Source organism: Zootoca vivipara, chromosome 7, assembly GCF_963506605.1.
Source record: "Zootoca vivipara chromosome 7, rZooViv1.1, whole genome shotgun sequence".
In the NCBI taxonomy this organism is placed as follows: domain Eukaryota; kingdom Metazoa; phylum Chordata; class Lepidosauria; order Squamata; family Lacertidae; genus Zootoca; species Zootoca vivipara.
This window is the reverse complement of record NC_083282.1, coordinates 51815594-51841481: the sequence shown is the minus strand read 5'-3', so window position 1 is coordinate 51841481 and position 25888 is coordinate 51815594. Positions and strand designations below refer to the sequence as shown.

Below are 25888 nucleotides of genomic sequence, written 5' to 3'. Positions count from 1 at the left end.
TTATCCTGAAGGGGAGCACATTCTGAAACACAATGGGGCTGTGGAGGCTTCTGTGGATAAGCACAACTTCTATGAAACTCCACTTTGCACCAGTGTGTTTGATGACAACCCTCTCTTTTATTATGTTGTATAATCCAAGAGGCAACACTGTGAGATAAAGGATTTGGTGGTGGGAAAGACTTCTTAAAAATGAAAGCAAAAACAGTAAAGGAGTTATTCCCTTGCCCCCCCCTCACAGTGCTTCATTGGCAGCACACATAAATTTGTCCTTGATGTGTGTGTGTGTGCGTGCGTGTGTGTGCGTGTGCGTGTGTGCAGAGAGATGCCTCTTAAGACAGACATCCCAAAATGCCTACATCTAAGAGTACAGTCACATAGGAGGGATTCCTCTATCAACGAAGTGCTTATGCTGGACAGCTCTTAGGGGAATAACTGGGTCTTAACACCAGTTTTCTACAACTGGGTGTCCTCCAGATGTTTTGTACTACAACTCACATCATCCCTGACAGTTGGCATGCTGGCTGGGGCTGATGGGAGCTGCAATCCAAAACATCAGGTTGCTTTATAGACTCTCTGCCCCCCCATTTCCATGAACTATTTATCCACATGGCAGGAGGTGCAAATAGAGCGGATTTTTATTCAAACTGACGGCCTGTGTTTCTGAGGCTGATGAGACATTGTAGGCAGCATTCTTCGCCAGCTTATCCTTGAGGGAAACATGACCCAGGCTCTGTCAAGTCGCAGTGCGACAGCAGATACTGCTGGAGGAGAACTGCTGGGTTCCTCTGTGGGGAGGTGGCAGCAGCAATTGTTTCCAAGGAAGATTTTTTTGGAAGAGCCAATACGAAGCAAGCAGGCCATGGTAGGCGGAAGGTGCACATAATACATGCAGTGACGAGTGATGTCATCCGGAGATTTGGAATAAGTAGCCACTTATCATATCTAGCTATATTGTTTCAGTTTTGTCGACAGTGGAAGAGCTGAACCAAGTGCTTGGAGCTGGTAATGGATGGGGTGAGGGCTATTAAACTGAAGCTCATTTTGTTGTTGGAAGCAGTATGCTTCTGAATACTAGTTGCTGGAAACTGCAGGAGGGGAAAGTGCTGTTGCGCTCAGGTCCTGCCTATGGACTTTCCGCAGGCATCTGGTCAGTCACTGTGAGGACAGGGTGCCGGATTAGATGGGCCACTAGCCTAATCCAACAGGCTTTTCTTATGTTCAGACAGGATGGAGATTCCGTAGGTGGGTGGTCCATCTGACCTGGGAAGTGAGGCTCATTGTGTTCCGAAGCATGTTGTATTGTTGTATACCCCCTCAAATGTCACGTTTCTCATTTTTGGGTGTTGGTAGATACAGTCCTTATGTTAGAGGTGCAGGTTTCGCCAGCGGCACAAAGCACCTGTATGGAGCAGAGGTTCATGCATCAAATCTGGCTCCTTCTGGACAGAGACAGCCTTCCCACAGTTTTCCATGTTCTACTAACATCCAGGACTGACTTCTGCAATACACTGAAGTTATTTTAAAATTTTTATTTGTTTGTCTGCCATTGGTTATATAGCTCATATTTTGCCAGTGTTGAAAAAGCCCCATTGGCTTCCAATTAGCTCCTCACAATAATTCAAGGTGCTGGTTTAACCTGGTTTAGAACCAAGGTATTTAAAGTACTGCCTCTGCCCCTATGAAATTGTCCTTGCGTTAGAATGATTAGTGAGGCACTTCTCTAAGTAACCCGCACTGCTGGAATTAGGTGTATAGTGGCATCCCATTACTGGATTGTACTCCCTAAAACCTACACTCTTGTCCCTTTGTAAGCAAGTAACATGTTATTGTTGTTGTTGTAAAAAATTGAAAACCAATAAAATAATTTTTAAAGAAAAAGAAGTAATACAGATATGACCTTTGTGTGGATAACAAAAGCTCTACTGCGTTATTATCTGAACTGTGCAAATGGGTAAGTGTGGCAAGCTGTACAAAGAAGTGCAATCATGATCTAATCCAGAGGGAAATCTTGGTCTGCTCCTTCTACTGCAATGCTGGGACAGATCCAGCTTAGCTCAGGTGTGTAGCACTGTGGCCATCTGCTCTATCTATAACACCAACTGGTTTTCCACATGACATTTTTAGCACCTTTCTTTGCTCTTGCACATAATCTTCATGGAGAGAATTGATACACTTGCTCATTTCTTAATTTCAAACACACAGCATCACAGGTTCCTTAACTTTATTGCCTGTCCACATACCCAACACAGTTCACTACTAAAGGTGAGTTCACAGGCGTTTGATCATCACTTAGTGAAGCACAACATCTGAGTATGATTTGCTTGTTTGAAAGCTGCCACCACAGATAAAATATTAGACCAAGCATAGCAGAAATATCTTTCATATTGAGATCACCTTAAGCACAATAATTTTTACTTGAGGGTTTTCACATGTTCAGGAGAGCCATCAGGCAATAAGCAAAAGGAAAGGTTATGTATAGATTTTGAAGAATTAGAAGCAGTATTGTAGAGTTGAGGCTGTTCATGAGACACAAACATTGTCATTCCCTGACCCATTCATTTTGCATATTTCTGTAGCACTTCAAGCTATCCATGGGCGATTATTTTACCAGTGCCTAAATACATAATACTTTATGTATTTAGTACATAAATACTTTATTTATGTTATGTGGCTACAATAATTAATATTATGTATATGACAGAATCAGCATCTATCCATAGAAACAGCCTTTGTAAAGGAAAGCAGCAGCAGCAATACAAGGCTCCATCTTCCTCAGCAATGTTCCTTCATTTAAGAACATTAGCTTACTCTTAAAATTTTCCTTTAAAAATGACACTGACTATACCAGAAACTGTTTTGCCAGCTAATCTAGTCAATAATTTAACCACTCCATTGACTTGTATCCTACATAGCAAAAACTAGGGCAATTAGAATAGGAACTTGCCACACGCACATGCACAACTGCGATTTCCCTCCTCTCCCATTACATTTGTACCATTACCAAGCTGCTACTGCTAAATCGGGACTAATTTATTTAGCAGGAATATGCCCAATTGCTCTTATATTATCAAGTCATGTACAGGCGTGTATGAATCATCGCTAACTTTCCCTGGAAGAGTCCTCAGCCAGCTAGCAACATTTTAGAATGGCTCCAGCCCAGGCAATCCATTGGATATGTCAATGATAAGCTTACAAATACACCAGTTTCCTCACCTGGCTGTCTGAAGCCTTGCAATCTAGTGCTAGAACAGGGCCAGAGTACCCCATGTCTCCCTCTGAAGAAGGAAAATGCAGGTACTCTCAGATAAGCATGAAAATGCTTGCCTCTTTAAGATTGTATTTGGAAGGCTGCAATCTGGAGATGATAAACTAGGATTGAAATTCTCTGGATGGGACAGTAGGCTCCAAAGAAACTCAAACATCTAAATGGGAAATAGTGGTACTAATGAGAAACGCCAGCCTACAGAGAACTAACGTTAAGACGTTAGTCTTCTCTTGAAAGATATATGCTTACATGGCTCCTCTTTCATCTCTTCCCAAAGTGGGTTAGATTCCACTGCCTCCTTGCTGCTCCCGTAGCCTGCCGGGCACAATCTAGCAGACAACATAATCAAGCCCATCAAAATAGACTGCTCTAGGGAAAGGTTATTAATCACAGAAAAAATAATGCTGACTGAGTGCTTCAGAAGTGCTCTAATCGGAGATAAAACTGATAGAACACACTCTGGCAGGCGCAGGCAGAAACTGAAAGCACAACAGGCCCTTGTGATGCAGTAAAAACTGTATCAGCCAATCACCATCCTGAAGGGGTATACATCCCTCCTCCCTATCTCAGACAATCTTGCAAGCACAGAATAAATTATGCTCCCCCACATCCCAGAGTTGCCTCCTACAGCTCCAAGTACAATGGGTAGCATGGAGGGATACATCTGACCATTTACGGCATGTTTGCACAATAGGATTCCTTGCTGGGATTAGAAACAGGCTATTCCTTCTTGTCCCTTCTCCTCCTACAGCATTCTTATTCGCAGGTGCAAAGTTTATGCAATCAAAACAAAGCGACAGAATTACCTGCTGTGTGAAGTGGGAGAATAGGATGTTTACTCATAGGGCTGGGGAGAAATTTAATTTTCTTGGCATTTTAATAAGGGACTACCTAACTCACACTTCTTGAAATGGTACGTGCACAGTTATCCTTTATAATTTGCACGTCTCTGAATTTTGTGATCCAGCTCTCCAGCCAAACAATGCGTACAAAAATGCATTCAATAGGAAAATGTGTCCATAGAAATGCATGTATTTGTGAAAATAACACCCAAAAGTGCATTCCACATGGGAAATTGCTTGCAAAATATGTGTACAGTATATTAGTCAAATGCATACAAAAATGGGTGTATTGGGGGGAAATGCACACTAAAATGCTGACAATTTTTCATGAAGGCTTTTAAACCAACCAACTAACAAAAACCTTTTCACATTTCCTAAGAGATGATAGAAATCCCTATTTACTCATGAGTAGTTTTTCTGGTAAGGAGGAGGGCAGGGCCTCAAAATTTACCTCTTGATGTGGCAGTCAGCAGCTCCTCCACACAATACGTAACTTATAAAATTAACTTTTGCAAAGCATGATGAAACCACTAGCTAAAAGGTTTCAAGAGGAAAATAGGCAAATTCATGGAGGATAGCTGTGTCTGTGACTACTGTTGATGCAGCCTTCCAGGAGGATTCTAAATGCTCTTCCCAGATAGTGAATCTACTCCTAAGGGGAACCAGCATTGTTCCACATGGTATCTATTTAGACATTACACAAAACATGGCAGGGAAAGGACGTCCTCTTCAATGGGGCACACTTTCCTGCAACAAAAGCTGAGGTCACTAAAGAGTAAACTTCTATGTCAGATGTGGCGAAAACTGCATCAATTATTCCTTTGATATATCCCAAAGCTATTATGAATGCTCCCTTATTTATGTGAATAGATCAGTGGGACGAGGGGTAGATGGGAGATGAAGAAATGCCTTTGCTGAGCAGCCTGCCTCTGCCAACACAGCACTGCGTTTTTTTTATGTGAATACAAGAGAGAATCATAGCTGTCAAGTTCTCCCTTTTTTTAAGAGAAATTCCCTTATGCTGAATAGGCTTCCTTGTGAGAAAAGGGAAAACTTGACAGCTATGTAGAAAATATGCCTTTCAAGTTCTCAACGATGCATCCACTATCACACAGCAAGGATGATACTGGGGCAAATATATTTGTAGTGTTCCTCCTGCTTTGCCCTGCACTTTGCGATACCTTAATATACCCCCATCTGTCTCATTTATTTGAGGCTCTGGTATATGGATTCTGTGCCAGTTGTGGTTGCTCCAGTGCCATAATATGGGACCCAGGTGGCGCTGTGGGTTAAACCGCAGAGTCTAGGGCTTGCTGATCAGAAGGTCAGCGGTTCGAATCCCTGCAACGGGGTGCAGGGGCGTAGCCAGGATCAAAACTAGGGGGGGCAAGCCATGGTCGTTCAGGGGCGGGGCCAAGGCACGGGAGGGGAGGGGCCACGAAGTGGGAATGTGGGCGGGGCTACAGGGCCAGTAGACCCAATGACATTGTGGCGGCGGCGGCAGCGGCCACCTTGTGCTTCTGGGGCTGGCAGCGTTGGCAGCTACCCTGCTTGGCTGGAGAGGATGGGAGGGTTGGGCAGGCGAGAGGGGGTGGCAGCGCGGGCGAGGGCGAGGCAAGGCACGGCCGCAGCCACGACGGCTCCAAGGCGTTGCTGCATATCAGCATAATATTTCAACCATGGCGTGGGTACAAGCCCCACCTTAGGAAAAAATTCCTGCATTGCAGGGGGTTGGACTAGATGACCCTTGTGGTCCCTTCCGACTACAATTCTATGATTCTATTGATATATTACCATAGCATATGCATCATTCTGCTTTCTTGAATTGTCCTACTCCTAGGCATAGCAGTCAACTCCTAGAGGCCTAGGTGCCTCTCCCCTCCCCCCCCCAATTACTGGTAAATGCCGTATTTGAAAGAGTCACCCCCCCATGTTGATGGGCTTTCTATGTGGGACTTATCTGCCCCCCCCCCAGTATTTTATTAAGGATGGAAGAGGGAGGGAAGGAAGGAAGAAATAGAGAGAGGGATAACTCATATTTTTGGGTGCCTCTGGGTGACGCTGTGATGCTGGAACTCTGCAGCAAGAGGAGTCTTGTAAGCAGCTTTCTCTCTGCTTGATTTACAGCAGGCACGTCCAACAGGTAGATCACTGGATGTCTGTGGTAGATCACTGGTAGGTCACTGGCACCCCTAAAAAAAGCTCACCCAAAATTTTCCTCCTCCCTAAAAAAAAGTTGAACTATGACCTGAAGCCCTAAACAAAAATGGGCCTCCCTCCCTCCTAAAAGAAGCTCAACAAGTTTGACCTAAATCCCAAAAAACAGGGCTTCCCTTCCTTAAAAAAACTCAACAGCTTTGACCTGAACCCCCCAAAAGGGGGGTAGATCACTCCCAGTTTTTAACTGTGAGTAGATCAGAGTCTCTTGGGAGGTGGCCACCCCTGATTTACAGTATACAGATGCAGGAGGAGGGGCAGGCTGGAACACCTGTGCTTTTTATAAACATCACTGTGTCTGTCAAAGCTACAGCCCCCCCTTTTCTTATTCACTTCCTTTTAGCCTTGCAGAGCCACCTTAGTCAAATTGAATCCTCTGCACCCTCATTAAATCGTCAATAGAACTCTTAATGTGATTCCTGAATGCTCATTAACAACTCCCACTCAAGAACAATAGGGTGAATTGGTCAGCTATCGAAACTTGCCTGGGGATATCTGCTCCATTGTCTTAACTGCTTAACTACTGGTTGCCACTTTGCTTTATTTATTTGATGTGTTTTTGTTACAGCTGTGTGTCCGCCCCCCCCCCCCCAGCAAGCGGAGACTTAGCTGCTCTTGCTAAAGCAAAGCCCTTTCCACTTCAGTTTTTGGAGGGGAAAAGTGCTGGTTATGGTCTGTAAAATACATTAATTTTTTGCTTCTGGGGGGGGCAGCTGCCCCCTCCTGCCCCCCCTGCCTACGCCCATAACGGGGTGAGCTCCCGTTGCTCGGTCCCAGCTCCTGCCCACCTAGCAGTTCGAAAGCACATCAAAGTGCAAGTAGATAAATAGGAACCGCTCCAGCGGGAAGGTAAACAGCGTTTCCGTGCGCTACTCTGGTTCGCCAGAAGCAGCTTTGTCATGCTGGCCACATGACCCGGAAGCTGTCTGCGGACAAACGCTGGCTCCCTTGGCCTATAGAGCGAGATGAGCGCCGCAACCCCAGAGTCAGACACGACTGGGCCTGATGGTCAGGGGCCCCTTTACCTTTACCTTTACCAGTGCCATAATATGAATGATTCTACCTCCCATGTTTAAGAGAAAACAAATATGCATATACTGTATGCATACATGTACATGCAATAGAATGGGAAGAGATCCTTTAGCTAGTCCAACTGTTAGATCCATACACAATCTTATTCTGATCTTTCCTGTCACCAGATATTCTAGAATGGGGCACATGTATGATGATGCCAGATCAGCCCCTCCTGCATTTCTCCCTCTTATGGGGATCAGTGTCTGCTTGAAGGAAGCCCGGATGGGAGCCATAAACTCTCATTCTCTCTCTTCATTGATTCCTTCTTCAGTAACCAGCACTAGAGGGAGGGACAACAAAACAGCTGCATGTTGGAATGATGTGGTCTTCTTCCTTGCTCCTCCCCACCCGTCCCTCTCACCCATTACAGATCGGAAGCATTTAATCAAGCACAAATCCCATCTGCCATTAAGGAAATGACCCCTGGGGCTCCCTGTCAAATATAGGGTAGGATCCCTGCCCCCCACAGAATCTGAGAGGTTTGATGAAATCAGAGGTGATGGGTTAGGATGCTGAGCTACCCTAAAGGCAGAGGGTTTCCCACTGAGATACAAAAAGGATTTGGCCAGTAGCAGAAAGAGCATCTCCATCATATGTATATGGCCTAACACAAGTCTGTCCTCTTGCGAGGAGATGCATTTATGCAAAGATGGCAGAGTTTTATCCTCTTTTGTTATGTCAATTCCTATGCAGCAGATGCTCTTCTTGCAGTAATCAGTAATGCTCTTCTTGCTTGGTAATCATAGGAATTGTAACTCTATGAATTGGGAGCTTACAGATCTGTGCTTAGAGCCCTCTGTTACTTGGTATCCTCACCAAATTACGGTTCCCAGAATTTTATTTTTATTTCTTTAATGGGAAGCTGCGAAAGCTAAACTGGTACGAGAACATGTACATACGTAGCTTAGATGTACTGTTAGGGGAACTTTCAAGTGCTGCTTAACTGTACTAGGAAATATGAAATTATCTCACTCAAGCTGGAGAACAGAAATTTAAAGAGAGGCCTGATAGCTGTCTTCAAATATCAGAAGGACTGTCATGCAGAAGATGGAATGGACTTGTTCTCTATTGCTTCAGAGGGCAGGGCTTGGGTGGAAGCAGAGAAACGTCCTTTTGGTTAAACCTGCAGAACAGGCAACCTCAGGATGAGGTGAGCTCTCCTTCACTGGAGACATTTAAGCAAAAGCTGGGTGGTCATCTGTGAGGTAAGCTGTGCATCCTGCATGATAAATCCTACAATGAGCAAGGGGTTTGATGACCTCCCAAGCCCCTATGAAATATCCATTTTCTATGCTTCCAACTGAGTGTGGGAAGTCAGATGCTTTTACTTCTGGGACACCTTCACACATACCAAGGAAAGTGAGCCTTGTGGACTCCAGGCACAGACAGAGGCGGAGTTAGCTGCTCCGGCACCCGGAGCGACGCACATGCTGTGCACCCGGGGGTGGGGCGAGGTGAGCATCCCACAGGGGTGGGGCGAGCGTCCCACAGGGGCGGGGCAGCAAACATGGGGAACACCAGTGAGCATCCCATGAGGGCGCCGCAGCAAGCATCCTAGGGGGGCACCACGCCGATGTCACCCCCCCCCCCAGGGATGACATCTGGGGTGGAACGCACCCCCTGCACCCCCTTCCTCCGCCAGTGGGTACAGACCAGCACAGAGTGACGCTCCTGCTCTTGCATGTGGATCATATGGATTGGGAAGCTCTGGAGAAATACTTCTAATCCTTGAAATCAGAATGACTTGCCCCAAGGCATCAACACCCCTCAAATAATATGCAGGTAACTAGCAAGAACTGGTGGGAAAATGATTATCCACTTATCACCCAGGAGGTGAGCCAAGTTTGAAGCAACAGACTCTAGAGAGGCGACAGTAAGGGTCTACATTTTCTATGCAGAATGAGGCGGGGGGCACCTTGCTTTTATAGTTGAATGGGGCACACACATGTGGTAGATGTGCTGAGGAGGAACCACAGCTAATTATACAGCACACGCTTCGAATGCAGGTCCCAGGTTCAGTTCCAGACACCTTCAGATAAAAAGGAACCAGAGAGCAAGTGATGTGAAAGACCCTGGACAGCCACTGTCATCCTGAGCAGATAACACTGGGTTTAATAGTCTTTGACAGGAAGCTTCCTACCGTAATACATGCGGCTGTCTTTAGAATGCATCTACTTTGCCAGGTTTGGCATTCCTGAGTCACAAAGGCACTGCAGGCTATGCGAGGAGCTTGCACGTGTAGCTAAGAGAAGGCACAATTTAGAGGAGTCTAGTTAACATACTGCGTAGGATCTCAAAGTGCCTTTTAGAGGAGAGTAAATTTATATGGGGTGGGGGTAGGGATTCTGAGAACTGAGGGGGGAAATGCCTGCTCCACTGCTGCTTCTCCTTTGGTTCTGATCATTTTAAATTAACCCAGCATTACCTTCCTGTCAGTAGGTACGGCTATGCCTCATATAATGCCCCCCACTGAAATATGTTCTGACTGGAGAACCTTTGTGTTGTCTATGCTGCACATAGGGTGACTCACCCATTCCAGGGGTGTCAGAGTCTGCGAGAGATGCAGAGGAGAGGTGCTCTGCAAGAGGGAAGAAAGGGGTGGGTGGGGGGGGGGAATCTCTGGCACTTAAGTCATATCAGATCCCTGCTCAAGATCCCCAAGGCAGCTGCAAAGAATGCAGTGGGAGATGTCATTTCTGGCATAATGTGACATTGTCTTTGCTCACCAGGGCTCTGTTCTCAAATCAGCAGAATTCAACTGCTGTTAACCTTTTAGCAGACTTGGGGCTTTGCTAAGGGCAAAGTGCAGGTTGTTAAGTTAAGGCAGAGCTTTAAAAATGCTAAGGGACTCGCTTCTTGATTGGTTTAAGGGAGCACAGCCATAGCAAGAAAATGAACAGTCTGAACCCACTTGGTTGTCTGGAAGGCAAGTATATATTCCCAGGAAAAGGATATGTATGTTGTTGTATGGCTAAAGTGAAGGGTTGTATGGCTAAAGTGAAGGGAGGACCTGTAGCCCTCCAGAGGTTGTTGGACTATAACTCTGTCACCCCTGGCCACTAGCCAGGCTGAGGCCTCCAGGTTCACTACCTCTGGGTTAACTGGTAATGGGCTAGATGAGGGCAAACAAACTGAGGCTCAATCCAGAGAAGACAAATAAGTTCAGAAACATATTCTGGAAGGGGGATTTAACGTGTTTGGGATGGGTTTGTACTTGCTTTGAAAAGTCAGGTCCATAGTTTCAGCCTAACATCTAGATGACAGCAGTGGTGAGCAGTACCTTTGCCCAGCTTAGGCTAGTGTATCAGCTGCACCAATTACTGAGGAATTCAGACCTGGTTACAGAAAGGATGTGAGCAGGTCCACACTTATGGGACCACATTTTAATAGTTATGTAGGGCAGAATTTTGGCTGGTGAATCATCTCTCACCACTGCAGCACATATGCTCCTAACTATTAAAAAAAACACCTACTTGGCTTGTTTTATATTGTAAAAGGTAAAGGGACCCCTGACCATTAGGTCCAGTCGTGACCGACTCTGGGGTTGCGCGCTCATCTCGCATTATTGGCCGAGGGAGCCGGCGTATAGCTTCCAGGTCATGTGGCCAGCATGACTAAGCCGCTTCTGGCAAACCAGAGCAGCACATGGAAACGCCGTTTACCTTCCCGCTGTAGCGGTTCCTATTTATCTACTTGCATTTTGACGTGCTTTCGAACTGCTAGGTTGGCAGGAGCTGGGACCAAGCAACGGGAGCTCACCCTGTCACAGGGATTCGAACCGCCGACCTTCTGATCAGCAAGCCCTAGGCTCAGTGGTTTAACCACAGCGCCACCTGGGTCCCCACCTGGGTTTTATATTGTATTTTATATTTAATAGGGTTTTTTCATGTACTGTATACTGGAATCTCACTTATATTGCTAGCTACTCTGGGCCTTGTTGCATAGAAATGCTACATAATTTGGGGATATAAAGCACCCATCTACTTTTTGGATTATGAAAATTGGCATTTTTCTCTTCATATACGAGAGCCAGGCATTTTATAAAAATGCAATTTTAGATTCTCAGCACTCTGTGCTTTGTGGTGCAGTTGCAATAGGGATTCTTAAGGATTCCCCCCAAAAAATTCCAATACAAACAGACCTGATCTGTACCCCCCAGACTGATGCACAGATTTGGATTATTTATTATTATTTGATTATTAAATTTATATACCATCCTTCATCCAAAGATCACAGGATGGTTTACTATCTAAAAACACAAAATATGTAACATAACAACAAAATAACAAACAAAATAAAACATATCCCCTGGGCACATTTAAAAGTCTATATAGATTGTTTAATCAGCAAAGGCCTGGGTAAAGAGGAATGTATATGCCTGGCTTCACTCATTTACTATGTTGACATTGACTTGGGACATAGTTACTCTTTGGATTTTGCACTTCTCCAGATGTAGGATAAAATGTATCTAGAAATACAAAACATGAGCAAATATATCTATGCAAAAATGGATTTTCATGTAGATGTTAAGAAAATGTGCAGTATAATGTAGAAACAGGATAGAATGGAGTTATGAATGAACATATGTGAAACTGGCATAGACTAAATATCTGATACTCAATCCCTAGCCGCAAATAGGCCTATTTCTATTCCATTAAGATAGTCTGGTCCAGCACTCAGTTTCACTTACTCTTTTGAGAGGGGTGGAATATATGCATGGCTGGGACCAAAAGTCAATTGAGTAGATAGAGTATGGCAGGGAAACTTCCTCTACAAGCAAATTAGTGCCCCTTGAATGGATCATGGCACTGAACAAGAAAAATGTGAATAGCCACTGAGTTGCTTTCCATGTTTTGATGGAAGAGAGACTAAGGGTGGTATTATTTCAAGTAGACCTGCTGAAATTAATGAATATGACTAAGATAGGTCCATTAATTTCAATGCGTCTATCCTTCCCCTCTTGGAGGAGAACATTTGGTCTGCCCCAAGTTTATTGTCATCAATAGCAAAGGCCACCAAATAACAAGGATTTAATATGCCTGAAAGTCAAACTGTATCTCACAGCTGATTCTCAGTTTTTATGCTCCCCCATCCCCGCGCGAAACATAAAACATATGTTGTCAGATGTAGAACTAACCTGTGAGATCCCATAGAATTCTTTCAGATGTGTTTTGTCTGTGGTCACAGTGTGGAATTGGAATAGCCTCATGTCACTAGTGTCTTATTTCAGTTTCTAGTGCCTGGTAAGTGATACGACTGAAGCATCCTGTGACAGCTACAGAAGCAGCTACCAAATTCAGCTGAGAGGTCTGTTCTCTGAAATCAGTGGGACTCAACAGCTACCATTAACCTTTTAGCAGTCTTGGGGCTTTACTAAGGGCAAAGGGCAGGTTGTGCTAAAGAAGCAGCAGAAGGAAGTCAAGGGACTGGAGCTCCTTGATTTAAGGGGGCACAGCAAGAGCAGCAAAAGCAACAGTCTGGATCCACATGGCTGGCTAGAGGGAAGATACCTATTCTAAGGAAGGTGCTTATTCCCCTCTGAGCATGCTCCTAGCTCCTGCATTAGAAGTACAAGAGAAACACAGGTCCAATTCCATCCTAAAGGGAATGAGACCACTCATGTTCAACAGATATGTAGCAATTAAATACCAATTTTAAAGAAGCTAAAGCAAATTTCTGTCTTGAGAATGGTTAAATGTGTGGGAGGGGTGGGCATGCATGGCAGTTGCAAAACAGGTTACAGAAAACTAGACAATAACATGCTTCCTTCACATTAAACTTTTCCAGCACAATTCTACGTTTTACCCAGAAATATGTCCCACTGAATTCGGGGGGGGGGGGGCTTAGTGGCTGTGGGATTGCAGCCCTAAATCTTAATGCTGCTTCCTACTGCTAAATTCTCATTAGCATAGCAAGATATGCCTTGTTTGCTGATGAATTAATTGCCTCCATGCTATCTCCTATGGCCAATCATTGCATGGATTTTCATTTACTCCCTGCTTTAAACTTTTTGGAAATTTCTAATGACCTCTGAGAATGAGTAGTAGTGTTGCCTTATCTCTGGTTCTGTCATTATACATTTGCTTATTTTTTCCTCTACTCTCTCCTTTTAGATTTTGTTGTTGTTTAGTCGTTTAGTCGTGTCCGACTCTTCGTGACCCCATGGACCAAAGCACGCCAGGCACTCCTGTCTTGCACTGCCTCCCGCAGTTTGGTCAAACTCATGTTCGTAGCTTCGAGAACACTGTCCAACCATCTTGTCCTCTGTCGTCCCCTTCTCCTAGTGCCCTCAATCTTTCCCAACATCAGGGTCTTTTCCAAGGATTCTTCTCTTCTCATGAGGTGGCCAAAGTATTGGAGCCTCAGCTTCACGATCTGTCCTTCCAGTGAGCACTCAGGGCCGATTTCCTTCAGAATGGATAGGTTTGATCTACTTGCAGTCCATGGGACTCTCAAGAGTCTCCCCCAGCACCATAATTCAAAAGCATCAATTCTTCGGCGATCAGCCTTCTTTATGGTCCAGCTCTCACTTCCATACATCACTACTGGGAAAACCATAGCTTTAACTATACGGACCTTTGTGGGCAAGGTGATGTCTCTGCTTTTTAAGATGCTGTCTAGGTTTGTCATTGCTTTTCTCCCAAGAAGCAGGCGTCTTTTAATTTCGTGACTGCTGTCACCATCTGCCCCCTTTTAGATAGGTAGGCATTATTTTGAAAGGTAAATCGCCTTGATTACTTCATCAGAAAGTATATCCCCTTGATTTAGATATTTGGTCAGAATACTAAAAGCAGAAATAGCTGGCTCCATCTTCCACCTAAGAAAATTAGATTGATGGGAGAGGAGAGCCCAGCTCAGAGATTCTAAACCCCTCAAGCAATGAGGATGAGCTGGAGGGATAACTTTTGCTGCAGGCAGCCTTTTCTGCTCCTGTAGGCTCCCTGCACAATTTAGAGCTCTGGTCTTCCAGGGTTCTAAATCCTGTGGGGAGCCTATATGAGCAGAGCAGGCTCTACTGCTTAGAAGCTATCTCTCCAATGGAGATGGCAACAGAGTGGGAGGCAAAACTGGTCCCTGTTCCCCCTTATTGGGTGAGGGATTTAGAATACCTGCATAAGGTCAGTGTTCACACATCATCTAAAATCTACAGCTTTATATACCGGTATGTGTGATTCCTGTCACTATGCATATAGGCATATGTGGGAGGAAGCCTACCATTTGGTGTCATTTTATGTAACAAGCTTACCAATATCACACCTATCAGTATCACAAAATATCAGTAGCAAAGGACTGATAGGTGTGTTATAGGAAATCTGCAGGTGACTGGCTCCATGGCAGGAGAGGAGGATTCTGGCAGGGTAAATATACATGTGAACATTCCCAGTGTGTTGTTGTTGAAGAAGCAGGATTATGTAACAGAAAACACACACACACACACAAATCCCCAAGTTATTCACAGGAACAAGCAAACATAGGTGGCTCTCTAAATATTTGCCATTAAAAAAATAAAGCAGCAATGTACTGTAAATTAACTAATTTGCCTCCCATGGATATGTGAAGAGGTCCCTATTGATTTGTCCTGAATTTCAGCTGCAAAAAAATAAAAATAAATGATCGAACATTTCCACATCTCAACAATCCTTTGAAATGATTTCCATTTTATGTAGAAAATGATGCTGAGAGACCTTGCCCACGATTTCTGGTCTTGAACCCAGTGAAGCACACTAGCTGCATTAAATAGAAATGTTGGTAGTATAATCCAAGATGAATGAGTGACTCTCCAGATTTTGTTGGACTCCAATTCTGGGCCAGGAATGATGGGGTTTGTAGTTCAACATCTGGAGGTCCACAGGTTCCTCAACCTTGCCATAGAAAATTAAGCACAACCCTTAGCACTAAGATACTATTGTGCATGTGTGCTCTATACAACTTGGGTGTCCTGGACAGGCTATGTCCCACCCCAACAGCAGGGTAGCGTGTTGCTGCTATCCTACAGCAACAACAATTGTCAAGCAGTCATTTTCTGATTTCTTCAGGCCCTGGTAAAAAATACTTCTCAAAACTGGGCTTGTGAACGCAGCTTCTAAGACCACATGCCAATGAATTAAACCCAATGAAGTAAATCCAACACAGAGATGGGATTTCGTTTTAGGCCTGCTAGAAATTGTGTAGTCAGGTTCTTATCCTGGAGCTGGTGCAAGGGTTCTCAATGATACTGGGCAAATGATATGAGGCTGAAGAATAAATGATGGCCTACATTTTTTTATATACTGGCTCTTTGCGCACCCAACCTTCAATCTCTATTTTGATTCTCTATAAAATTAGGGTATTTTTCTTCCCTGACTGTCTTGATTGGAAGCACTTTAAGACAGGTTCTTATTAGTAACATGAATATTGTATGGCACACCAGGACCTCTAGGGGCTCATTTTGACACAAATAACTCTTGTTGATTAGCTGGATTTTGTTAACTGCTCAGGCTAAAACACAATAATATTTCAAAGAGCCAAATGCTTTTAGAATGCTGCTAGGTTTTTTTCTGTTTCTTCCTTGTGAAACACAGCTTCTTACACTTAAAAGATAACCTTTTATGTCTCGAAACATGAATTTCAACCGTTTAAAGACAGCCTGTCAGAAACCCACATGTATATTTATTACAAAAAAGCTGCTTTCCGAAGAAAGCTTAGCTTTCAGCACATACACACAGAGTACAGGATACACCCCCCACAGACCCATATTGTTTTCTCTCTAGTAAACACAGAAATTAAAAGCTATTCTGATTGAAACCTTCTGTTTGGAGGGTGCAATACTACTTTTGTTTCTTCTTAAACTACTGCTAAACATACGGATTTGCACAGAATTTCTACAGATTACAAACTGGCATCTTGTTCCTATTTTGTACCAGTTTGTCTCTCATAAGTAGTGTTGCAGCAGATACAGTTGGTGACGGGGGCTTTTGGGAAGGACGATCTGAGCCAAATTATGGTTCTCTTAATTACTAGGGACATCTAGATGATTTGTAGGAAAAAACTATCACAGAGGCAATGTTCAGATAAGGAGGACATAGCTGCCAAGTTATCCCTTTTTTTAAGGGATTTTCCCTTATGCTGAATAGGCTTCCTCGCGAGAAAAGGGAAAACTTGGCAGCTATGAAGGAGGATAAGTTCCTTTGTTCTCTCTCTCGCTTGCTTTTAATTGCAATAAAGATGATTAATTCCTGTCTGATTTTAACAGAAGTCCATTTTTCCCAACCAAATAGTCTTAGAAAAAATATACTATTATATAGAAAAATGATCTTATAGACCACTATACTTCTACAATTTAATGGAGAACAATACAAGGCTCTATAGAGGCTTTATACTGTTATGAGTTTGTGGGGAGGAAGTGGATTACATGCAATATCCTTTTACCCCTGGATCCAGCAAGTGTTAAAAAAATAACCCGGGCTAGCTTCCTATGCTGAGGTGATTGCCTGGGTGATGGGCCATTAAGGGAACCAAGGAAAGGGGGCTTTGTGCGAGATGGCAAACTAACTCAGAGATAGGGACAAGGCCTGAGATGAGAGCTGAAAGTGGGAGTGATGTTATGTAGAGGTAAAGTAGCAAGCTGGAGAGTCAGAGCAAAGTTTGAGAGCAGTGTTTGATTTCTGTTTGAATCTGAGGCTGTAGCTGTGGAAGAAACAAGACCCCTTTGTGGTGTGAACCTCTCCATCGTAGGCTCAGGTTGTATATATGTGTAAATAAGCCATATATCATAAAGACACCACTGTGTCTGCTGTGCCTCATTTCCAAAAGGAAGTGTGAACCCTGACAAAGTGCCTTGAACCGCTGGAATCTTGCACCACTAGGAGTTTGGAGTGGCAAGCAACAATACTTCCTCTCAGGGCTTTTTTTTCTGGGGGTACTCAAGGGTACACAGAACCAGCACCCTTTTTTTCTAGAAGAAAAGCACTAGTTAAAAGTGTGGCACTTACTGTAACAACTCCATGGTGAGTGCTGGCACTCACACCTTGATCTCCCTCCGAGGTCTGACTTCTGCTTGCCTTGCAGTTCTGTCTGCCTGGGTAACTAAGGAGCATAGCTGTCAAGTTCTCCCTTTTTTAAAAGGGAAATTCCCTTATGCTGAATTGGCTTCCTCGTGAGAAAAGGGAAAACTTGACAGCTATGCTAAGGAGGTCTGACACCCCCTTCCTCAGACCATCAGTCCCAAATTCCTACCACAGTTTTATTTACACATATATACAACCTGAGCATGGGATGGAATGGCTCATAGCATTAACAGACATTGCTCCCTCACTAGATTTCTAGGGGGGTTCCCAAAGCCTTGGATTCAGCACAGAGCAAATTCAGCCTCTTGTGTCTTTTAGACAAGACTAAATGAAGACCAGCCCTTGGGCTACTGTTTTCCTACCTACAAGATGATGTGGCTTCTAGCCAGGATGTGGGGGAAGGGACTTATCCCCTCCTGAAACGGCTTCACATCTGCACTTGACCAGCTCTTCAGAATGGATGCCTAACAGACTTGAGCAGGCCCACTGCCTTAACAAAGAGGCTGGTTTAATAAGATCAGCACTCTCTTCTACTACACACCTACAGATACAAGATCACACACTTGGTTGGGACCCAACGATATAATCCAAACCAACCCCCCAACCCAATAACACTATGCCTAACATTGCCACTTTTATTTCCAAGCAAAAGCAACCATGCGTGGCCCTGGTCCAGCACCGCACTCCTGATCTGGAATCAGGACATGCGCTAGTTCTCTGCCCAAAATCACCACCACAATCAGTGCTATGTACTCTAAGTGCAGCAAACAGTAGGGGGTCATCAGCAGAAAAACTAAGCTGCTTTTTCTTCAAATTAAAAGCGGCATGATTAAGCACACCTTTTTTTAAAAAAAAAAAGGAAGGAAGGAAAGTGGGATTAAAATAAAGTGTGGTTTGCCCCAGTTTCTACCTAGAAGAGAGGAACAGACTGTGGTTTGCTACCACCTGGAGAACCCTCAAAATAAAATAATATTTATTTATTTAATTTATTTATTTATTTATTTATTTATTTATTTCTACCCCACCCATCTGGCTGGGTAGTTCCCCAGCCACTCTGGGTGGCTTTCAACAGAACATTGAAAACAGAATAAAACTTCAAACATTAAAAACTTCCTTAAACAGGGCTGCCTTCAGATGTCTTCTAAAAAGTCAGATAGTTGTTTATTTCCTTGACATCTTATGGAAGGGCGTTCCACAGGGCGGGCGCCACTATCAAGAAGGCCCTCTGCCTGGTTCCCATTAGAAATGTGTTTTAAATATGGAGCTGGCTTCAGGATCCTTCCTACATGTTTATTCATTATGGCATTTTTTATCCCACTAACACTCCAAGGCGCTCAGGATGGTATGCATTGTGTTCCTATTCTTTCATCCTCACCACAAGCCTAAAATGTAGCTTAGGCTGAGAGATTGCAACTGGCCCAAGATCAACCAGGTTTGCTTCTTGTCTGAACAGGGATATGAACCTTGCTCTTCCTGGTTCAAGCCTCTATCTTTGACACCACACTGGCTCTCTAAGCATTTATAAAACTTGCTGCCAAAGCAAAGAAGTCCCGGTTTTTTTTACAACCCTCTTTAAAAGAAAAGAAAAAATGGTTGCAGCTTAAGGCTGCAACTTAACATATGTTATAAATTGGGGAGGGGCAAGGCCCCGCCAAACCTCTAGATTCAGTAAAGGTTTAGAATTTGAGAAAACCTACAAATTCATGAATTTAGCAAGCGCTGGAAATAACACCAGCTAGCTTCCTCATGAGGCCAGCCTTGTGATGGCTCACTGGGGGTGGGCCACTGAAGACCCAAAAGACTGATAATGGCTTCATCTGTTTGATAAATGTTAGCCAGCTGCAAACCATAAGACTCGTTGCCCAGCATGGAGGGGAAGGCTGCCAGGCTTACAGTGGGTGTTGCTGTATGCAGAAGAGGGAGGAGTTGTTTCTGCAAGTGGTTCTGGGAAGGAGGAGGAGGAAGTGGACAGAAAGTCATGTGGGGCTAAAGAGAAGAAGTCATAACGCAGGGGGCACAGGTAGCATGGCTTCCTCTCTTTGGAGATCTGTGTTTGCTGCTCATAGAAAAGGAACAAAGGACTGTCTTGTGATGTGAATGCTGGAAACTCTCTCCATCTAGACCAGGCATCCCCAAACTGCGGCCCTCCAGATGTTTTGGCCTACAACTCCCATGATCCCTAGCTAACAGGACCAGTGGTCATGATTATGGGAATTGTAGTCCAAAACATCTGGAGGGCCGAAGTTTGGGGGTGCCTGATCTAGACACAGGTTGTAATCATGTGTAAATAAACCATATTTCATAAAGACACTGCAGTCTCCGCTGTGCCTCATTTCCAATGGAAACACAAAACCTGGGTAAGCAGCTGGAACCCCTGGAGTCACACACCACTTTGAGATAGGGGTGGGATGTAACAATACAGTGGTACCTTGCTAGACAAATGCCCTGCTAGACGAATTTTTCGCTAGACGAATGGGTTTTGCGATCGGAGGTTGCCTCGCAAGACGAATTCATTTTGTGAAAAACTCGCCTAGCAAATCGCTGTTTCCCAATGGAATGCGTTGAAATTCAATTAATGCATTCCTATGGGAAAAAAAATAATCAATGCATTCCTATGGGATTCGCAAGACGAATTTTTTGCAAAACGAATTGACTCACAGAACGAATTAAATTAGTCTTGCGAGGCACCACTGTACATTTACCTGGGAGTAAGTCTCACTGAAGTCAGTGCATAGCTTTGTTCCTCAGGTCTTGTTTAAAACATTATGCAATGGAAATACCTTGTCGTCTGCTAAAGATTAATATAACTGATTGTGTTAGTTTGTTTTTAAACTCCATTAGAATTGCTATGCTATGCAAAGCTATAAAACAAGCAGGGGTGGGCCTTCTTTATACTTCCAAATTATATTTATATATAAAATAAAACTCCTGCACCAAGGTAGCTCAAGCCCTATGCCAAGAAAAGCCATATTCTGCAATCTCTAACAGTAATGCCTGCCAACCATATTTGCATACAGTATACATGCTTGCTTTGCAGAAGTCAATCAGCTTCGGCAGGTCATGAGGAAGGACAAAATGCTATGCAGGGCACTGAAGTCAGGTCTGCCTGTGGCTGAAAATGGCTACTAAGCCTCTTCAGTCTCCTGGGATGTCATCAGGCATTGCTCGCAACCTTTCCAGATTTTTGTTTCATATTAGTAACAGGATGTTGAATTCTACACTAGCATAGAATTGCAGAGTTTTCACAGCGCTTGTTATATGTACAGTGGTACCTTGGGTTACGAACTTAATTCGTTCCGGAGGTCCGTTCTTAACCTGAAAATGTTCTTAACCTGAGGTGTGCTTTCGCTAATGGGGCCTCCTGCTGCCGCCGGCGAGCAATTTCCATTCTCATCCTGAGGCAAAGTTCTCAACCCGGGGTAGTACATCCGGGTTAGAGGAGTTTGTAACCTGAAGTGTTTGTAACCCAAAGCATTTGTAACCCGAGGTACCACTGTACTTGGTTTTCCTTTTTTTCCCCTTTTTCATTATTATCGTTATGAACTATTGTAGCAGAAAGTTGCCAGTTTTCAGTTCACCTCTGCTGTGAACTCACTAGGCTGCCTTAGGCCAGCCAATCTCTCTCTACAATATTGGGGGCAACAAGAGTGACTTATTTTACAGGCTTGTTGTAAGGATTACAGCTAGATTTTGAAGCACTCTGAACTCTTGGAATATTAAATTTTATCATCTTTCTCATCAAATAAGGATCTAATACATTAGAACACCCTTATTAAGAAAGTCAATCCAGAGCAAGGATTGAGCAGCCTTCAGATTAAAAAAAGAGTATATAGAGATGTGTTATACTTTCTTGCAAATCTGACATCTAGAAAACAATGCCCTTGGATGCCACCAGCCAACAACGGGAAGGTGTCCAACTGTCATAATTTTGTGTTTTCCTTTTGGTGCTTGGCAGTGATAGATGTTAGTAGGAGAAAAAACATCAAAAATTTCAAAATGGGAAGAGGATAATCAACAACCCACACCCAACAACCTTACAATTTTGAAAGAAAATAATGATTTGCCTTCTAAAAAGGGAACCTTTGATTCTTAGCATCTGTTATGAATGGATTTAATGGAAGCATGGTGCAACACCTTCTGCCTTCCACTAAATCTCTTTCCCCCCCCCCCCCCCGCGTTTCTCCTTCCTTCTAGGGTAGGGAATGGATAATCAAATTCTGCTGAAATGCTCGAAAAGCCTTATGCAAACAGTTGTGGTTTGCAGACCGGGTACAGAATCTGATTCCTTTTTATGTTGCTTACTTATTTAACAAAATACATCTACCTAACAGTTAAGGGAGGCTAGTTTTGCTGTCTAAACAAGTGTCATCCAGGCCCTCGCAGCAGCTAGTGAACCATGGCACTTGGGCAGGGACTATGAGGGCTTCACAAGCAAGTGTAGTCATTGCATCCGTGTTCCAGGTGACTGCTTCCGTGATGGCAGGTCTTGTTTAGTGCATACAAGACCTCAGGCTGAAGCTTGCTCTAAAAACACTTCAGCCTTTAACTTATTGCCATGCATCCTTTAAAATCAAAATGCCAAGGATGCACTGTGATCTTGCTGGAATCTGTACTTGCATATATACTTGCTGCAGCACTTGGAAGCATGCCAATGACAGGAAGCAGCTTTGCACATGCCTCGTGATAATGGTTGCCTCCATGCTTGCAATTTCTCTCCTTTGGAGATGGGAATAATATTATCTAAGAACCAGCAATCAAGAATCATCTTCAAATTTTCACAGCCTCTGTTTTCTGTCCTAGTCTCCAAATGTACATGAAGTTCTACAGGATAAACTAGATGATATATCAGGTCCCTGCCTAGAGGAGCTTACAGATATTCCAGAAACAAGGCAATGGAGATATTTAGGTATCTCTAGGCAAATGAAAGTAGACAGTGACATGACAAATTATTAGATAGAGCACGGAGACTGTCAACTTTATTCAAATATGGGACTTAGAGAAGAATGAATTTAGAGGCTATGTGATGCAAAGAGGTCCTGAGGCTGCCACTTGTGCCATAAAATACTATTGGATTCAGTTCCAATTTGCACCTGTGCCACTTCTACCCTTGTCTGTTTTATAAAGTCTTACAGACTGGATCAAAATGGGATAGCAGTTTGCCACAATAGGTTGTTGAGAAAATGCATCGGTAATATAAAAGGGGTTTGCTTGATAGGGTATGAAGGAGCATGTAATTTGGATTTGATGCAGAAGAGAGTCACAGAAGAACTGGATACTCTGTAGAATGCAAGCAAAGATAAAGGCAAAATCAGATGGTATTATGCTGAAAACTGGATGTTTGGGATGTATTAAGGATAGTGAAGTACTTGGTTTCTATCATGGCTTCAGGAAATTGATGCAAGTTTTCATAAAGGGGGAAATTGAGTGGCAGGCTTCTGTGATTGCAGTGGGTGACTGAAGGTAAGTAAATCTAGAAGAATGCTACAAACCATCCAAGGGCCAATTCACATGACCATTTGGGGAAATGATGGCAATGGGATTGTGCTGCCATATTGACTCCCTGTCCATGGTGAACAGGTCATGCACCAATCCCATGAAGTACAGCCTCTCACTCTTAACATGCCTGCATGCAATGAAGAACCTCTGATTTTATGTGTTATTAGACTGGCAGACAGAACATAACCACAATGATTTCAAGTCATGTCTAAAAACCACTGCACCTGATGACTGAGTTACTCTGCCCAGCAAGAAGACATAAGGATAGACAGGGTATCTTTGCTCTCAGGTTACATATCTAGGGCTATAAGCCCCACACCAACTATATCACCTTAGACCTGGTTTCTCCTCAGTCACAGAAGAGAGTTCCCACAGCAGACCTACAGGAAAGAGGCATAGCTCATCTGTTTACTTTAATCTTCGTATTCCTCCCTGCCCCTATCAAGAACAATTCATTCTGCTATGAGGAGGGGGTGATAGGGCATGGCTTAAATTGAGCAGGATGAAGATAGCTAAAAGAAATAATTCAGCATAAAGCAGATTGTAGGCATTTGTGCATCACATTGGTTCCTCTTTCCAGATCTAGCTTCTCTCTTCCTGTAATCATGAGGAATGCCCTTGCAGTATTGGAAATGGAAGGAATAATGTAATGGATCCTAAAAGATGGAAACCTTGGCCTACCCTGCTACCATTGCCCATTAGCTTGGCCTGGAGATGACAATTTTTTTTAAAAAAAAGGCTGGCTATATTTGATCAGAGGTCTGAAGGCATCCCAAATGGAGTTAGGGATCATGGTCCTTCCCTTTGCCCCAAATGGTTCCAGCATTCCTTCCTTGAAGAGGCCAAGAAATACCCTCCCCCTCTTTGAGAACCTTTGGCACCCCTGGTGGAGGAGGCAAATGAACCTGTCTTGCAATCCCATAATATTAATGATGATCACAGAATCACAGTGTTGGATGGGGTCCCAATGGTCATCTAGTCCAACCCCCTGCAATGCAGGAATCTCAACTAAAGCATCCAAGACAGATATAATATATAGATATATCCCAGGCTAAACATACCTAACTCCCTCAACCATTCCCCATAAGGCTTGATTTCCAGACTCCTGATCATCTTGGTTGCCCTCCTCTGCACACGTTCCAGCTTGTCAATATCCTTCTTAAACTGTGGCGCCCAGAAATGGACCCAGTACTCCAGGTGTGGTCTGACCAAGGCAGAATAGTGTGGGACTATTATTTCCCTTGACCTGGATATTATACTTCTGTTGATGTAGCCTAGAATAACATGATCTTTTTTTGCTGCTGCATCACATAGAATTGTTGTTGTCGTTCAAGGAACAGTGCAATTCTTCCTTAAATGAAAATGGTGCAGACAGTCTAAGTATGAAAGGTCAGTACAACTGCAGAATGTGCCATGGCTGGAAAGTACCCAGTGGGATCATCTAGTTCACCCCTGTGTCCCGAGGCAGACTGCCCTGCAGCAAGGGGCATCAATCAAGGTGGGGACCCAGCCACATGTCAGTTCAGCTAAGAGTCCTTTGCTCATCCTGGTATCATTTTCACCCACCCACCCACCAGGTGCTTGTGGAACTGCCAGCTGCTTTGCCCCACAATTCAGCCCCAACGCAGGCTCTTGTCACAGTAGTGCACTTCTTCTTCCCACTGCATGTAGTGCAACCCACATCTCGTCAGGTACAACCCCAACAGGGAAAAAAAAAAACCAAGAAAAAAGGGAAGTAGGGGAGAGATCCAGAGATGCACGGGACAAGCTTCTACCGAAGCTCAACTAAACAGATGAAGCCCAGCCCAGGGACTGCCCCTTCCAGCCCCCTGCCCCCCCGGAAAGGTTCCACGGTGGGGCTGTGTGCCCACCATAGCTGCCAAGTTATCCCTTTTTTAAAGGGATTTTCCCTTATGCTGAATAGGCTTCCTCGCGAGAAAAGGGAAAACTTGGCAGCTATGGTGCCCACCCCCAGCCTCTTTTCCAGCTGCACTCAGAAACTGATGGACCTTTGCTTCCAATCCCACCGTCCCCGCTTCGATGCTGCAGGGCTGGCGGGGGGGGGCGGAGGAGGAAAAGAATTGGAGGTGCAAAATATGAACCCCGATAATTCTCTTCCCCCCACACACAACCACACACCCCGACATAAGAGACGAGGGCTTACCTGCGCAGTTCCGGCCGCTGCTTAACGCGGGAAGCTTAGCAGACTGTCCGAGAAGGCTTCCTTGCAAGACCCCTCGCGAAAGGCTGAGGAGCCACAGCTGTGTACTGTATGTGTGTTCGTGAGCGCGCGCGCGCACAGGAGGGCAGGGGATGAAAGGGAGTTCAAATTCCTCTCCCACCTGAACCGCGGCAAGCGCGCGAGGTTTGCTTCCTCTGGCGAAGCTCCGACTCCAGCAGCAGCTTCGCGACGACTGCGGGCAAATCGCTCCCCCTCCCCACCCCTCCCTCCTCGACCGGCCGCCCACCTCCTTCTGCTGGTTTCTATGGCAACTGGGTAATGCTCAGCGCATCCTGCCTGCGAGCGCCGACTCTTCCCCACCAACACACACACACTCTCTCCAGCCGCGCTCCCTCCCACCACCCGGGTTGCGCGCGCGCAGACAAAACCGCACGCACACACATATATGCATGCACGGCCTGTCCAGGCGCACTGCGCGCGGGCTCTCGCCTCGGCGGAATGTTCCTCCCGCGCGCGGGTGGCAGTAGAACGCGCTAAACCCGCCTCCCGCACCTGCTTCTTTTCTCAACCCCGCCCCCCGCGCGCAACGCCGGGTTCTGCTGACACACGCAAGTGCGCGTGACTACAGGCAAGCGTGCGACACGTGTGGTGCTCCCTCAAGTGATACATGTAAGGACACACGAGCTTGCTCGCGAGGGACTATCTGTGCGCAGCAGGCTGCAAGACGGTAAATATCGAGGCCTTCCCGAGGAGACGTCTCCTGAAC

The 25888-nt window shown here is 44.7% G+C and overlaps 1 protein-coding gene across 1 annotated transcript in view; it reads right to left on the bottom strand.

Annotated features, from left to right (window-relative positions):
* The window catches only part of PACSIN1 (protein kinase C and casein kinase substrate in neurons 1), a 57096-nt gene extending 31763 nt beyond the window's left edge, over nt 1–25333 (bottom strand). Inside the window, exon 1 of the mRNA XM_035123981.2 lies at nt 25105–25333. The gene's annotated coding sequence lies outside the window, so the exon portion shown is untranslated. The remainder of the gene's footprint in view (nt 1–25104) is intronic.
* Nucleotides 25334–25888: the final 555 nt, after the last annotated feature.